This window comes from Schistocerca nitens, chromosome 3 (genome assembly GCF_023898315.1).
Source record: "Schistocerca nitens isolate TAMUIC-IGC-003100 chromosome 3, iqSchNite1.1, whole genome shotgun sequence".
In the NCBI taxonomy this organism is placed as follows: Eukaryota; Metazoa; Arthropoda; class Insecta; order Orthoptera; family Acrididae; genus Schistocerca; species Schistocerca nitens.
In genome coordinates this window covers 33,121,233-33,136,529 of record NC_064616.1, presented here as the reverse complement: position 1 = coordinate 33,136,529, position 15,297 = coordinate 33,121,233, and the positions used below count along the sequence as shown (strand labels likewise).

Genomic DNA, 15,297 nt, shown 5'->3' with positions numbered 1-15,297 from the left:
GAAGAAGCACATCCAGGATGGCCGACGTGATGGCGTGTTGCCGCTGGTTCCAAGTTCGTAGCGTCGCTCGCAGGTATAGAGCTAGAGCCTTGTTCCGCACATCCGTGAGGTTAAGTCCTCCAGAATGGTGTGGGAGAGTTAAAGTCTCGTATTTGATCTTAAACAACATTCCTTGGCTGACATAGTATCCAAAGGCCGCCATTAATCTGTCAGCGATACCATGTGGCATTGGCAGTACCTGTGCCAAGTGCGGCAGTCGCGAGGCCAGGTGAACATCAGTGTAGTCCACCCTTTGGAGCAGGTCATGCGTTCGGAGTGAATTGTTGCGTATGTGCAGTCGGACGTTCTGGAGGAGACGTCGATAGCTCACCGCCGCTGATTGCCGTAGCGATCGGGTGAACAAGACACCTAAACATCGCAAGATGTCCACCGTCGTAAACGGACTTCGCAGAGCGTCCAGCCCACGACCGATGTGCATGATCTTGGTTTTATTCGTGTTGACCCTGCTTCCCGCAGCTACCCCGTACGTAGTAAGAAGGGTAACCACCTGACTGACTTCGTTCTCCGACCGGACGAGTATCATCAAGTCGTCGGCATATGCACGACACGTGAAGGAGCTCGCACGGAGTCGGACGCCTGTTAGAGTCCGTCTAAGAGTCTGCATCAATGGTTCGAGCGCTATTGTAAACAGTATCATCGACAAGGGACATCCTTGCCTAACTGAGCTGCGAACAGGAATCGTTCCTACCTCCCTGCCATTGACTCTCACCGTCGAAGAAGCGCCGCGAAGGAGGCGCATGAGGACGGTAATAAAATCCTGTGGTATCGCCATGCGTCTCATGGTCGAGTCAAGGAAATCATGGTTGATCCTGTCAAAGGCACGATCAAAATCCACCGATACGAACGCCGCTCGCATGCGACAAGCTTCCGTCAGGGAAATTACGTCACGGTATTCGCCGAGGATAGAATGTATGTTGCTCCGAACCCCTAGACAAGCCTGGTCTGGTGGTATTGTCTTGGATATTACAATCTTGAGCCTTGCCGCCAACATTCGCGCAAAGATCTTATAGTCAGTATTGAGCATCGTGATCGGTCTAAATTGATGGGCGCTGTCACTCGCTGTCGATTTCGGTATTGGTATAAGCAGTCCCGCCATGAACTGCGACGGAACGTCCGTGTCAGGGCTCAATAACTCGTTATACATCAATACCAACTGGGACATCATTAAATCCGCAAATGCGCGGTAAAATTCGAGTGTCAACCCATCTGGCCCAGGGGATTTATGCACCGCACCCTTCGCGAGTGCGCCCCGGATGTCATCTTCCGTTAGGGGTTCCAATAGCGCGTCTGCATCCGGACCATCCACCTCCGTTTGCACCTGTCGCAAAATTTCTTCTTCTGTCCGATTGTCCGTCGGCGTCCCAGTGAAAAGGAGGCGGTAATGCTCCAGAAACTCAGCAGCAATGGCCTGTTGTGACGTCAAGGGCCGACCATCGTCATCATGGAGGACTGTGATTAGGGATCGGCGATTACGCGCATGTCCCTTGGACACATGATGCATGCCAATACGTTCTCCATCGACGTTGTCCAAGCACCGAGCACGGATCGAAAGTCCCTCCAGTCGACGTCTCGTGATCGATAAAATGCAGGCCTGAATGCGATGGACTTCCGCTTGACGTTCGGGCGATGGGGCCCTGGAGGACAGGTCGCGGAGCACCATGTAGTAATAGTCAAGTGTATCTCGGAGCCATTTCGCTTTTTCCTTGCCATACGTTATGAGAGCTCTTCGTATCGCCGGTTTTGCACACTGCAGCCACCACGAAAGAACCGTACGGTGCAGCGGCAGACGGCGAGTGCAAGTCTGCCATGTTTCTTCGATCCGCTGGCGACATTCGAGATCCACCAATAAGGAGGAATTAAGTTTCCAGGAACTACGACTCCGCCAGACCCGCTGCCGTGGGAGGGTTAACGTGCATAAATACGCAAGGTGATCCGTAAAAGCTGTGGGCCAACGTTCAGCAGCCAACACGTGATCTCTTAATCCGTCAGAAACATAAATCCGATCCAGCCTGCTCGCCGAGTGGCTAGTAAAATACGTGTAGCCCTCTCGCTGCCCATTGATCTTTTCCCACGTGTCCATAAGGGCCATGTCCCGGCAGATCGTGTTCAATGCGTGGCAGGAGCTGAAATTAGGAGTTTGATCCTTCGGTGTGAGTACACAGTTAAAATCCCCCCCTACCAAGATGTGGTCATACCTCCCATGGAATAGGGGGGCAATCTCCTCCGAGTAGAAGCGTGCACGCGCCTGTCGATTGTCAGATCCGGAGGGTGCATAGATGTTGACGATACGAATGCCGTTCACGGTCATAGCCAAACCCCGAGCCGAAGGAAGGTAATCGAGGTCACACATCGGAATCCCTTCCCGGACTAGTATCGCTGTGCCACGTCCTCCATCTGGAGTCGGCGCTAGATAAGTGGTGTATCCGTGCACGTCGGGAAAAGCAGCATTCAAGGTTTCCTGCATCAGCAGAATATCAACGTCTGTGGCGTACATCATGTCCCGGAGAAGTTGCATCTTTGCAAGCGAACGTGCGGTGTTAATGTTCACTGTGCCCACCTTATATGCTTGGTTCGTTGTCGCTGTCATGCTCGTGTCATGTCATTGAGAACTCCAAGGGCTTTAGTCCACTATTCGTGCTCAGAGGGGTGCCCGCCAACGGGCTGCCCTCCTTCGTTGTCGTTCCGTGGTGTGCATCCTGTAGGTGAGTGGTCATCGTTTGGGGGTGGCAATTCCTGTAGGTCTTCGACTGGTTCCGCCCAGTCGCAGTGGTCATCCATCCGAGAAACGTCCTCTGATGTATTTCGACGTGGCTGCCGGGACATTGGTGTCCCTGACTCCTTCGTCGGCAGCGCTGGGTCAGTCGGTGTCAATGAAGAGGGACCATCTGAAGGGCAGGACATCCGGTCACCATCGGACGGGATCCTGTCAGCGTCCTCTAAAGGCACGTGTTCTGTGTCAGACAGTTCTTCCGCTAGGATACCTTCCGTGTCCCCTAGGCTAGAGGGGGACGTGTCACCCGAACTATGGCGACGCTTTTTGCGACGCTTCGGCGATCGCTGTTTGCGTGCCCTGCCCTCTGCTGCCTCACTGTGTTCGTCGGTCGTTCGTTGGTCCGTTGCCGGCGCCACCGTCTGGGCCTCCACTTCCACGTCGCGTGCTACATGTGAGTTTTCGGAAGGTTCCTCCCTCAACTGTCGTGACATGTGTGTAGGGACATTCTCCGAGTCACCTCCATGCTCCCGTAACTCGGTCTGCTCTTGCATAAACACGTCCTTGTCACGCTCCGAACTTGGCAACACTTCCCGGCGGGCCACCGACACGGACGTCATCGGCAGTTGCGTGGGAACTTCTCGCTGTGACGCGTCTCCATGTGACAATTGCACGACGCGGCGTTGTATGCACTCCGAGCGGATATGTCCTTCTCCACCACAGCCAGAACAGGTGCGTGGCTGGCCATCGTAGATCACAATAGCTCGACATCCGCCAATGTATAAATAAGACGGGATATGTTTAGTAAGGACGATCCGCACCTGTCGCACGCCCTTTAGCACAGGATAGGTATTAAAACTAGCCCAGCGTTCAGGCGTATGACTAAGTACCGTTCCATATGGTCGCAGCGATTCAGTAACCATCGATTCTGGCACCTCAAACGGCAATTCAAGATCCGAACGACCCTCACACCCAATCCTGAAGGAGCTACTGTTAAATCAGAGTGTCGAAATTTAAATCCTCTTTGAGCAGCGGAGAGAGTTCTTTCACACGCAGCTTCATCGGTCATCTTTACGTACATTGTACTGCTTACAATGGACAGGTGTATTCCAATTATCTCTGCAGCAGGTAAACGAACTTCGTCCCTCAAAAAACGCTCTATTTCGAAAGCTTTGGGTCTGGCATATTCGTTGTCGAACGTAAATTGGAGCGTAGTCTTTCGAAAATTGTGTGCCATGGCGATCGAGTCAGACAACAACACGCGCGAGTACCGGCGGTGTAAACACTTCCACGTTCACGCGCGCCCGCGGCCGGGACAGCAGGTCCGTGCCGCGCCACTGCCTAAAGCAGACTTCACCAACTGAGCTACCGAAGCACGACTCACGCCCGGTACTCACAGCTTTACTTCTGCCAGTACCTCGCCTCCTACCTTCCAAACTTTACAGAAGCTCTCCTGCGAACCTTGCAGAACTAGCACTCCTGAAACAAAGGATATTGCGGAGACATGGCTTAGCCACAGCCTGGGGGATGTTTCCAGAATGAGATTTTCACTCTGCAGCGGAGTGTGCGCTGATACGAAACTTCCTGGCAGATTAAAACTGTGTGCCCGACCGAGACTCGAACTCGGGACCTTTGCCTTTCGCGGGCAAGTGCTCTACCAACTGAGCTACCGAAGCACGACTCACGCCCGGTACTCACAGCTTTACTTCTGCCAGTACCTCGTCTCCTACCTTCCAAACTTTACAGTAGCTCTCCTGCGAACCTTGCAGAACTAGCACTCCTGAAACAAAGGATATTGCGGAGACATGGCTTAGCCACAGCCTGGGGGATGTTCCCAGAATGAGATTTTCACTCTGCAGCGGAGTGTGCGCTGATATGAAACTTCCTGGCAGATTAAAACTCTGTTCCCGACCGAGACTCGAACTCGGGACCTTCGCCTTTCGCGGGCAAGTGCTCTACCAACTGAGCTACCGAAGCACGACTCACGCCCGGTACTCACAGCTTTACTTCTGCCAGTACCTCGTCTCCTATCTTCCAAACTTTACAGAAGCTCTCCTGCGAACCTTGCAGAACTAGCACTCCTGAAAGAAAGGATATTGCGGAGACATGGCTTAGCCACAGCCTGGGGGATGTTTCCAGAATGAGATTTTCACTCTGCAGCGGAGTGTGCGCTGATATGAAACTTCCTGGCAGATGAAAACTGTGTGCCCGACCGAGACTCGAACTCAGGACCTTTGCCTTTCGCGGGCAAGTGCTCTACCAACTGAGCTACCGAAGCACGACTCACGCCCGGTACTCACAGCTTTTCTTCAGCCAGTACATCGTCACCTACCTTCCAAACTTAACAGAAGCTCTCCTGCGAACCTTGCAGAACTAGCACTCCTGAAAGAAAGGATATCAGCGCACACTCCGCTGCAGAGTGAAAATCTCATTCTGGAAACATCCCCCAGGCTGTGGCTAAGCCATGTCTGCGCAATATCCTTTGTTTCAGGAGTGCTAGTTCTGCAAGGTTCGCAGGAGAGCTTCTGTAAAGTTTGGAAGGTAGGAGGCGAGGTACTGGCAGAAGTAAAGCTGTGAGTACCGGGCGTGAGTCGTGCTTCGGTAGCTCAGTTGGTAGAAGGATATTGCGGAGACATGGCTTAGCCACAGCCTGGGGGATGTTTCCGGAATGAGATTTTCACTCTGCAGCGGAGTGTCGCTAATGTGGAACTTCCTGGCGGATTAAAACTGTGTGCCCGACCGAGACTCGAACTCGGGACCTTTGCCTTTCGCGGGCAAGTGCTCTACCAACTGAGCTACCGAAGCACGACTCACGCCCGGTACTCACAGCTTTTCTTCTGCCAGTACCTCGTCTCCTACCTTCCAAACTTTACAGAAGCTCTCCTGCGAACCTTGCAGAACTAGCACTCCTGAAACAAAGGATATTGCGGAGACATGGCTTAGCCACAGCCTGGGGGATGTTTCCAGAATGAGATTTTCACTCTGCAGCGGAGTGTGCGCTGATATGAAACTTCCTGGCAGATTAAAACTGTGTGCCCGACCGAGACTCGAACTCGGGACCTTTGCCTTTCGCGGGCGTGTGCTCTACCAACTGAGCTACCGAAGCACGACTCACACCCGGTACTCACAGCTTTACTTCTGCCAGTACCTCGTCTCCTATCTTCCAAACTTTACAGAAGCTCTCCTGCGAACCTTGCAGAACTAGCACTCATGAAAGAAAGAATACTGCGCAGACATGGCTTAGCCACAGCCTGGGGGATGTTTCCAGAATGAGATTTTCACTCTGCAGCGGAGTGTGCGCTGATATGAAACTTCCTGGCAGATTAAAACTGTGTGCCCGACCGAGACTCGAACTCGGGACCTTTGCCTTTCGCGGGCAAGTGTTCTACCAACTGAGCTACCGAAGCACGACTCACGCCCGGTACTCACAGCTTTACTTCTGCCAGTACCTCGTCTCCTACCTTCCAAACTTTACAGAAGCTCTCCTGCGAACCTTGCAGAACTAGCACTCCTGAAACAAAGGATATTGCGGAGACATGGCTTAGCCACAGCCTGGGGGATGTTTCCAGAATGAGATTTTCACTCTGCAGCGGAGTGTGCGCTGATATGAAACTTCCTGGCAGATTAAAACTGTGTGCCCGACCGAGACTCGAACTCGGGACCTTTGCCTTTCGCGGGCAAGTGCTCTACGAGCTGAGCTACCGAAGCACGACTCACGCCCGGTACTCACAGCTTTACTTCTGCCAGTACCTCGTCTCCTACCTTCCAAACTTTACAGAAGCTCTCCTGCGAGCCTTGCAGAACTAGCACTCCTGAAACAAAGGATACTGCGCAGACATGGCTTAGCCACAGCCTGGGGGATGTTTCCAGAATGAGATTTTCACTCTGCAGCGGAGTGTGCGCTGATATGAAACTTCCTGGCAGATTAAAACTGTGTGCCCGACCGAGACTCGAACTCGGGACCTTTGCCTTTCGCGGGCAAGTGCTCTACCAACTTTTTTTTTTTTCATAAGAGATAGTTGACCAAACGAAGTAAATGTGTACAAGTGAACAAAATCCCTTCTTTTGGAGTTGTGGAAAGAAAATAGGTCCTCTACATTCGTCCATCGTTGTGCGGGAGCGATTTTTATACCAACTGAGCTACCGAAGCACGACTCACGCCCGGTACTCACAGCTTTACTTCTGCCAGTACCTCGTCTCCTACCTTCCAAACTTTACAGAAGCTCTCCTGCGAACCTTGCAGAACTAGCACTCCTGAAACAAAGGATATTGCGCAGACATGGCTTAGCCACAGCCTGGGGGATGTTTCCAGAATGAGATTTTCACTCTGCAGCGGAGTGTGCGCTGATATGAAACTTCCTGGCAGATTAAAACTGTGTGCCCGACCGAGACTCGAACTCGGGACATTTGCCTTTCGCGGGCAAGTGCTCTACCAACTTTTTTTTTTTTTTTCATAAGAGATAGTTGACCAAACGAAGTAAATGTGTACAAGTGAACAAAATCCCTTCTTTTGGAGTTGTGGAAAGAAAATAGGTCCTCTACATTCGTCCATCATTGTGCGGGAGCGATTTTTATACCAACTGAGCTACCGAAGCACGACTCACGCCCGGTACTCACAGCTTTACTTCTGCCAGTACCTCGTCTCCTACCTTCCAAACTTTACAGAAGCTCTCCTGCGAACCTTGCAGAACTAGCACTCCTGAAAGAAAGGATATTGCGGAGACATGGCTTAGCCACAGCCTGGGGGATGTTTCCAGAATGATATTTTCACTCTGCAGCGGAGTGTGCGCTGATATGAAACTTCCTGGCAGATTAAAACTGTGTGCCCGACCGAGACTCGAACTCGGGACGTTTGCCTTTCGCGGGGAAGTGCTCTACCAACTTTTTTTATTATTTTTTTATTTATTTATTTATTTATTTATTTTTTGGGGTCTCCTTCCTCCCCTTCAATCCATCCTTGCGCTCGCCAATTTCTACCTTCTCGGCCTGCCTTCTATGCCATTAAAAGAACGTTGAACACAAAGGACGCTTCTTCTGCATCAAGAAACAAAAACGGGTTGTCACTGCAGTGGAAAGTTCAAGGTGCGTTGCTTCTGCAGCAAAGGAAACGTTTCATTCCTTGTTGATGACTCTTTGCTGCAAAACTTTTATTTTCATCGTGTTTTGTTGGTTTTTTGTTTTTTTTATCTATTTTAACTTTTTTAATATACAACAAGTTTTCCTTTTTAAATTGTTTGTTTCCACTAATCTTTGCGTTAGACATCTCGGCTCGTTGACGGCACTCAACGCTCGTCTTCTCGAGGTTTGCCTATTATGGTATACCCCAAGCATATAGCTTGGTTTCATTTCTTTCTCCCCGTTTGTATGTGATCTCCTATGTCAGCAGTTGTCTTCTCTTAGCACTGAGTGCCCAAAGGCCGGGCGCCACACACTGGTTGTAATGTGGAAATAATAATAATAATAATAATAATAATGTGGAAAAAAACACTGCCATCAACGTTATTTGTTAGTCGGACGCAGTGCATTCATCTTACATCTACTTCGTTGTTCCTTGATCGTTTTTGTTCATCGTCGTTGTCGTTCTTAGTGTCGTTATTCTCAATGCTGGTATATAGTTCGCGAACTTTTGTCTGTATTTGTCATCCTTCATCAGCAGTTGCGCTTGTGAGGCTAGATATACTCTGTAGCCCTGGTAAGATGGCGCATCTTCGGCTTGAATTAGATAATGCAGAGTATGTCCTGTCAGCCATGTCCATATATTTTTCTTCGTGATGGGGTAGTAAGTGCCATCAGGTTGCAACACCGATGTGATGGAGATTGTCTGTCTAGCTGTCCTGCAGATAGAGGCAAGGTTCATTCTGCACCATTCCCAGACCAATTTATTTTCTCCGCAGACACATCTGTGTAGCAAGTTGTCTATGAGGGCACACTCTCCACATCTGTCAGTTGCCGACAATCGTATTCTGTGTAATTTTTCTTTTGTAGGTATGGTCTCATTAACTACTTTATACCACGTTGATCTGATATTTGTTCCGAGCACTTTGTTGTGGATGTTCTTCCAGATTTGAGCCCAATCCCTTAGGGGATATTTCGTTTCCATGCGGTTTACTCTTCCACTAGTATTCATTATTCGGTATAGTTGGGCGGTTGTAAGGTCCTGTATTGGTGCGCTCAGTTTCGCTCGGAGGTAACTAACTTCGAGGAGAAACATCCTGATGTGGTTGGCTTTGTAGTGGGTTTCCCCCAGGTTTATCGGTATTGCCATATTAGTAGGTGTATACATCCGTAGGGCCATATGGAGCGCGCTGTCGGGTTAGTCTTGAAACAGCTGAATAGTTCTCCGTATAAGAAGAGCCTTGCATTTAAGTTCAACATCTATTAGCCCTAGGCCCCCTTTCTCTGGTGGGAGAGTAATAACATTTATTCCCACTTTGAATATTTCACCCCTCCAAATATACCAACCAATTGCCGTCATTATTTGCTTGGAAATGCTGTTGACCACAGGGATTGTCTGCCCTACATACCAGATTTTCGAAACTATCATTTTATTGATAAACTGCACTCTTTGTATGAGGTCCTGTTCTCTGCCTTTATTTTGCTGGAGACAACCTCTCGTCATAGCCAGAAGCTCTTGCCAGTTGTCCGTAGTAGTTTTCAGAGGGCAGCGGCTCATTCGTATTCCCAACAGCTTGATACTCTCGTGTACTATATATGGGCAGTTATCATCGATTCTAAACCCACTACCGATCGGCATTAGTTTAGTCTTGCGATAGTTGAGCTTTGAGCATGAGGCTCTTTCATACTCCCGTACACTATTAGTGACTTCTTGTATGTCTCGCTCCGAACGTACGATGACACTTATGTCATCCGCGTATGCCACACATTTTATAGTCGTCGAATACAGGGTTAAGCCCTCAAGCGTACGGTTCAGCAAACGAACAAGTGGCTCAATGGCAATGACAAAGAGAGGCATTGACATGGGGCAGCCTTGTCGTACAGATCGCTCAATAGTTATCTGCCGGGAGAGTTGGCCATTGATGACGATCCTAGAGCAAGCAGAGGTGTACATATTTTTGACCATCGTAATAAAACCGTCACCAAAACCTAAATGGTACATAATTTGAAAAAGGTAGCTGTGCGAGATCCTGTCAAAGGCTTTGCATTGATCTAGAGCTAAAATTGCAGCCTCCGGTTGGGTAATAGCACTAAAGGAGATGATCTCCCTATAATCTGCCAGACTTCTAAAGATCGTTCGACCAGGGACGGCTGCTGTCTGGCTATCATGTATGATTTTATGTAAAACATGTTTAATTCTCGCTGCTAGAACGCGGGCCACAATTTTGTAATCGGAGTTGAGGAGGGAATTAGGACGAAATTTATTGACATCATCTGGTGGGTAGTCTTTGGGGACGAGTACAATTAGACTATCACTGAATCCTGCTGGTAGTTGCCGACCTGCTTTAATTTAATTACATATGTTCAGAAAGCAATGTTCGAGTAAATACCAGCATTGTTTGTAGAATTCAATGGGTAGGCCATCGGCCCCGGGCGATTTATTACCCGGAGCCTTCCTCAAAGCCTCCCGAAGTCTGTCCGTCTCGTCGAGGGTCGCTGTAAGATAGTTTTTCATGGTCGTAATTGCCTCGTCATTCGTGGGCTCTGACATGTACAGCCGTCGGTAATAGTCGGTTATATATTCCTTTATCTCATTCTGGGTTGTGGTGACACTGCCATCTTCTGTTTTTAATCTGTGAATCAATTTCTGTCTAGCGCGGCGTTTCTCTTTCGCAAGATGGAAGGAGGATGGGCTTTCGTCATTAGCGCTGTTACCATCGCGAGAACGTATTTTAATTCCTTCCAGTTGTCTTCGTTTCAATAGTGTTAGCTTCGCCTTAATCCTTTTGATCTGTACAAAGTTCTCCTGTGTGACATGAGGAGCAGAATACAGCTCACGGAGACATCGAAAATAAAAATCGAAAAGCTCTTTCTGCTGCCGGCTCCTTTCACAGCTGTAACCTTTCAAGCAATTAATAAGCTTGGGCTTTGCGCAGCGGCACCACCACAGCGTAACCGACGGGAAAGTTTGTTGGCGGCGTGAGCAGAGATCCCATACTTCCTGCACCCGTTCTCTTAAACCTTGATCATTGAGTATTGAAACATTCAGCTTCCAACCTGCTCTGCCACGGTACGTTCCCTGCCGTACCATTCGGATTGTACAGTGATATGCCTCGTGGTCGGAGAAGTACAACGGCCACGTCTCCGTTGCAGAGATCTTGTCCCGCAGGCGTTTTCCTTCATAAATTCTGTCTAGTCGGCTGGCAGTTTGAGCGGTAAAATACGTAAAACACTGTCGGTCCCCGTTCAGGATTTCCCAGGTGTCTTCTAGGTCCATCAGGCGAACAGTTTCGGCAAGTGTCGCACAACCGTTAAAGTTCGGCCATTGGTCTTTAGGCTTTAAAACACAATTAAAATCCCCGCCGACGATCACGTCCTCCTCATTCCTCCGTAAAAGATACAATAAGTCAGTAGCGTAAAAATGTGCTCTGGCAGCTCTATTTTGATTCCCCGAGGGAGCATAGATGTTTATCAATCGAACTCCATTAATAAGGCACGAGATTCCTCTGCCAGACTCTAGTCTTTCCACGTCCGAGACAATAATACCCTCTTTGAATAACAGAGCTGTGCCTGAGGAGCTATCTGGGATGGTATTTGTTAGTACGTCATACCCAGAAAAGTCAGGTAGGAAATGGTGAGCCACCTCTTGCAGCATCGCGATGTCTGCATCACAGCTATACAAATAATCGCGGAGACTGTGTATCTTCAGCTCTGAAGTTATTTTGTTTATGTTTACAGTGACTATCTTGTAGTCCTGAAAAGTAGGCATGAATTTCTCTATGTTAAAAGTCGCTGACCAGTCAGCAAAAGCATGATGTCGGTGAGGAAATTAATACGTATCCGAATCATCATCTTTTCTCAGGTTCGTTGAAAGCTGTCGTGTCACAAGTAATTCTGCTCTCCCGGCTGGCATAGCCTCCTTTGGTGGTTCAGACGTAATCAGTCCTCGATCCACCGACATGTCCTCGATATCATCAGCCCAGCTGCCTGCATTTGACATGTCCATCTTCTGATCTGAGCCCCTTCCCGTTGGACACTGTTCTTTTCGCCCCTCTCTCAGGAGCTGCTGAGAGACCCGATCCTCGTCTGCTGCAGCTTGATTTCCAACCCCAGAGTTCGACGTGGTCACTTTTATCGCCTGGTCGTGGCCGCTCGATTGCTTCGCATCTGTCCTGCCAAGAGTTGCGTCCGTTAATTCGCGGGCAATTTGCGCACCTTTCTCGCGCAGCAGTGGAGCTGTTTTCTCAGCATCCTTGTGAGCGATCCGTCGCTTTTTGTGTTTTTTAGGAGAAATGTCAGCCCTTTCATTTGCCACAGTCACTGAGGAAGAGCTGCAGATTGGTAATCCGGTGTTGTCGTCGCTTCCCATTGATTTAGAATCCGCTCCTTTGTCGGTGCGCGGATCGTTCTCAACATCTTGGGTTTTCTCGCCAACCTGGGCGCTAACCAAACACGTAGCCTCCGGATCGGTCAGTTTCATCGTCACGTCGCGGGTGGTGTCAGCGTTGCCCTCTGGGGTGGCAGTCTCCATTGGTGTCTGGTCAGCTTCGGTGGTGTTGACAGTTGTGTCCATGTGAGTGACCTCCGTCGCTGCCATCGTCGAACGGACTGCCGCCACATAAGTTAGAGGCATTGATGACATCTTGTTACTAGGAACACTTTCGCCTGGTGGCAACTGTGTCACTCGTCTCTGTACGCATTGTGCGCGAACATGATCAGTTGCACCACACCCAGAGCAAGTGCGAGGCTGTCCATCGTATATAACAATTGCCCTGTATCCACAGATCGTAATATATGATGGAATGTGTTTCTCCAGTTCCATTTTCACCTGTCGAACACCGTTCAAGACAGGAACTTTGAAGGACATCCACCTTTCCGCAATATTGCTGATAATCGTGCCATAATTTTTCAAAACTGCATTTATTTCGTCGGCAGGAACTTCAAAAGGTAGTTCGAAAATTCTAACTGTGCGGACACTAAATCCTGCACGAGATACATGAACTTCGCCAATATTACCATCGCTGTGAGTAAATTTAAGGCTATCACCGCCATGACTGAACAATTTGATCGCATATTTCAGCAGTTTTAAACTTTATGTGCGCAGTACTGCTAACGATCGAAAGATGTACACCAATTATTTCATCAAAAGATCGTTTCAAAACATTCTCAATCCATGCTTCGAGTTCGTAAGCTTTAGGTCGTGCATATTTCGGATCGAAACTTAATTTCAAAGTATCTTTTCGTGCTAGTTCATTCATAGTCAATTTGTGGCATTTTCCACACAATAACCCTTAACTGTGTACGCTACAATAGCGTCAACTCACCGTAAACAGCGCTCAGCCGGCAGCAGCAGAGACGTAAACACCAGCGCGCGTCCGCTCGCCACGGCCGCCGAGGGCCGACTGACCCCTACCTACCGTAGGAGACGAGGTACTGGCAGAAGTAAAGCTGTGAGTACCGGGCGTGAGTCGTGCTCCGGTAGCTCAGTTGGTAGAGCATTTGCCCGCGAAAGGCAAAGGTCCCGAGTTCGAGTCTCGGTCGGGCACACAGTTTTAATCTGCCATGAAGTTTCTTATAGGGTGTTTATTAAGTCTGGTGGGTTACTGCTTCCTTGTGGCGGCCTGCGTGCTGGCTCAAAGGGGGCAGAGGTCTTTAAGTGCGGAGGGCTGGGAGGGCAGTTCATATTTTATGCATGTGGACTGGTGGACACTGTCGACAGCTTCGGAAGCTGGTGCAGCTCCTGTACAGCCCACGGAGTAAAGTGTCAAGTCAGTAAGTAGCAGAAGCGCCAGCGCCCAGTGGTGAGTTGTTTTGTATATGCAATGCTGGCGAGATGTGGGTGGTGGAGTGGTGGTGACATAGGATGTGCACTGGGAGCCTGTCCCAACGACAACGAACTTTGTTACGTTTGTGGAATACACCTCTTGCATTTTATTTGTTTATAGTAAAGATGTAATTGCTTCAGTGGTGGCAGTAGCATCGCAAGTGTAGGTTATTATTGTAATTTAGCAATGTTTTGTGTGTGTACTTACATGTATGTAGAAAGGTTGCTACATGAATTTTTCAATGCTCCAATGCTTTTATACGTCCATAGTATCGTCATGGTGTTAGACTCCACTTAGGCGATCTGATAGTGATATTGTCATCCATTTTTTCAGCACACTAAGAATGCAGGGATACGTTCCTTATAGAGAAACGTTGACATGGTACATTTCAAGGGGGTCTCTGTTTACATAATTCGCTTTGGTAATTGTTAAACATTTAAAGTCTCGTATTAATGTGAGTCTCTGTATGACGGTCTTAGAAAATGGATATTTTGAGTAATGGGAGAAAATCAGCCAAAAATCGTTATAAAATTCCCCAAACTAGTAAAGAGCAATGGAAGATGATCATACATTTTAGTTTCAGCAGCATGGCGATCGACCAACATACAGAGCATGAATGATGTGTCCACCCCCTACCACAACCCTCGCTTCTAAAAGTTTCGTTATCCGTCCGCAATGGTAAGGCGGGGTGAACAATTAAACGCTGTACCACATTCAGTCCCTTATGGAAATGTTCCACAACCGATGTGCCACAGCACACTTGTGTGCCACGACAAAGTGAACGATGCGACGCCAACATTTACATATTATTGTAAGAAATTAAGGAATTTCTACTTCAGACGTACCGCGTGTTTTTAGGTTTCAAAGAAATTAAATGTAATTTATTTATTTCTATTTTAACTAAGAAGGTGCTTGTTTATTCTTCAATTATTTAATATGTGCTGATAACTCTTACATTTTCATAGACATTAAATGTAGTTTATTTACACAATCTTGTTCTTGAACCTTAGTTAAGTTAGTTGTATTCTCGCCTGTACCGCTGCACCGGCTATGCTGCATACGTACTTTTCCCTACAGTTCTAGGGATTAGCAAAAAATGTCCCTCTCTTATTATTTAATTGCCTTTATTGCTCTTTCTATTCACCCCCAAAGGACCCCACATTATCATACAACAATACAGTATTTCAGTTCAACAATATTGTTGTTATTCCATCCTGGACTTTCCATTATTTATTTCAGTTCAGTGCCCTGCAGTAGTACGAATATTGTGAGTGCTGTACCAGTATTTTCCATTACCAATTTATTAAATTACTTTTTTCCGCGTGTACGGAGTGGTTCGTCCTCGAGTGCAAGTAATGACATCATCGATCCCGATAAAAAGAAACAGAATGCAATTTAAAGGCAATAGATGTGAACTATTTTCGTCGGTTGTGAGAACAAAATAAAAATACCATGTGATACTCATGATTACTTCCGTAAGAGTTTCGCAATAAGTACATGAAACTAGCTATAAGGTAGCCGAAATTATCGTAAAGGCACATAAGCCGCATTCCATAGCAGCAACGTAGTTTCCGCGTGTAAAGAAAT

The 15,297-nt window shown here is 48.2% G+C and overlaps 1 non-coding gene across 1 annotated transcript; it reads left to right on the top strand.

Annotated features, from left to right (window-relative positions):
• Positions 1-13,356: 13,356 nt before the first annotated feature.
• On the top strand, positions 13,357-13,431 carry Trnas-cga (transfer RNA serine (anticodon CGA)). Its single transcript has one exon. It is a non-coding gene; the product is annotated as a tRNA-Ser (tRNA).
• Positions 13,432-15,297: the final 1,866 nt, after the last annotated feature.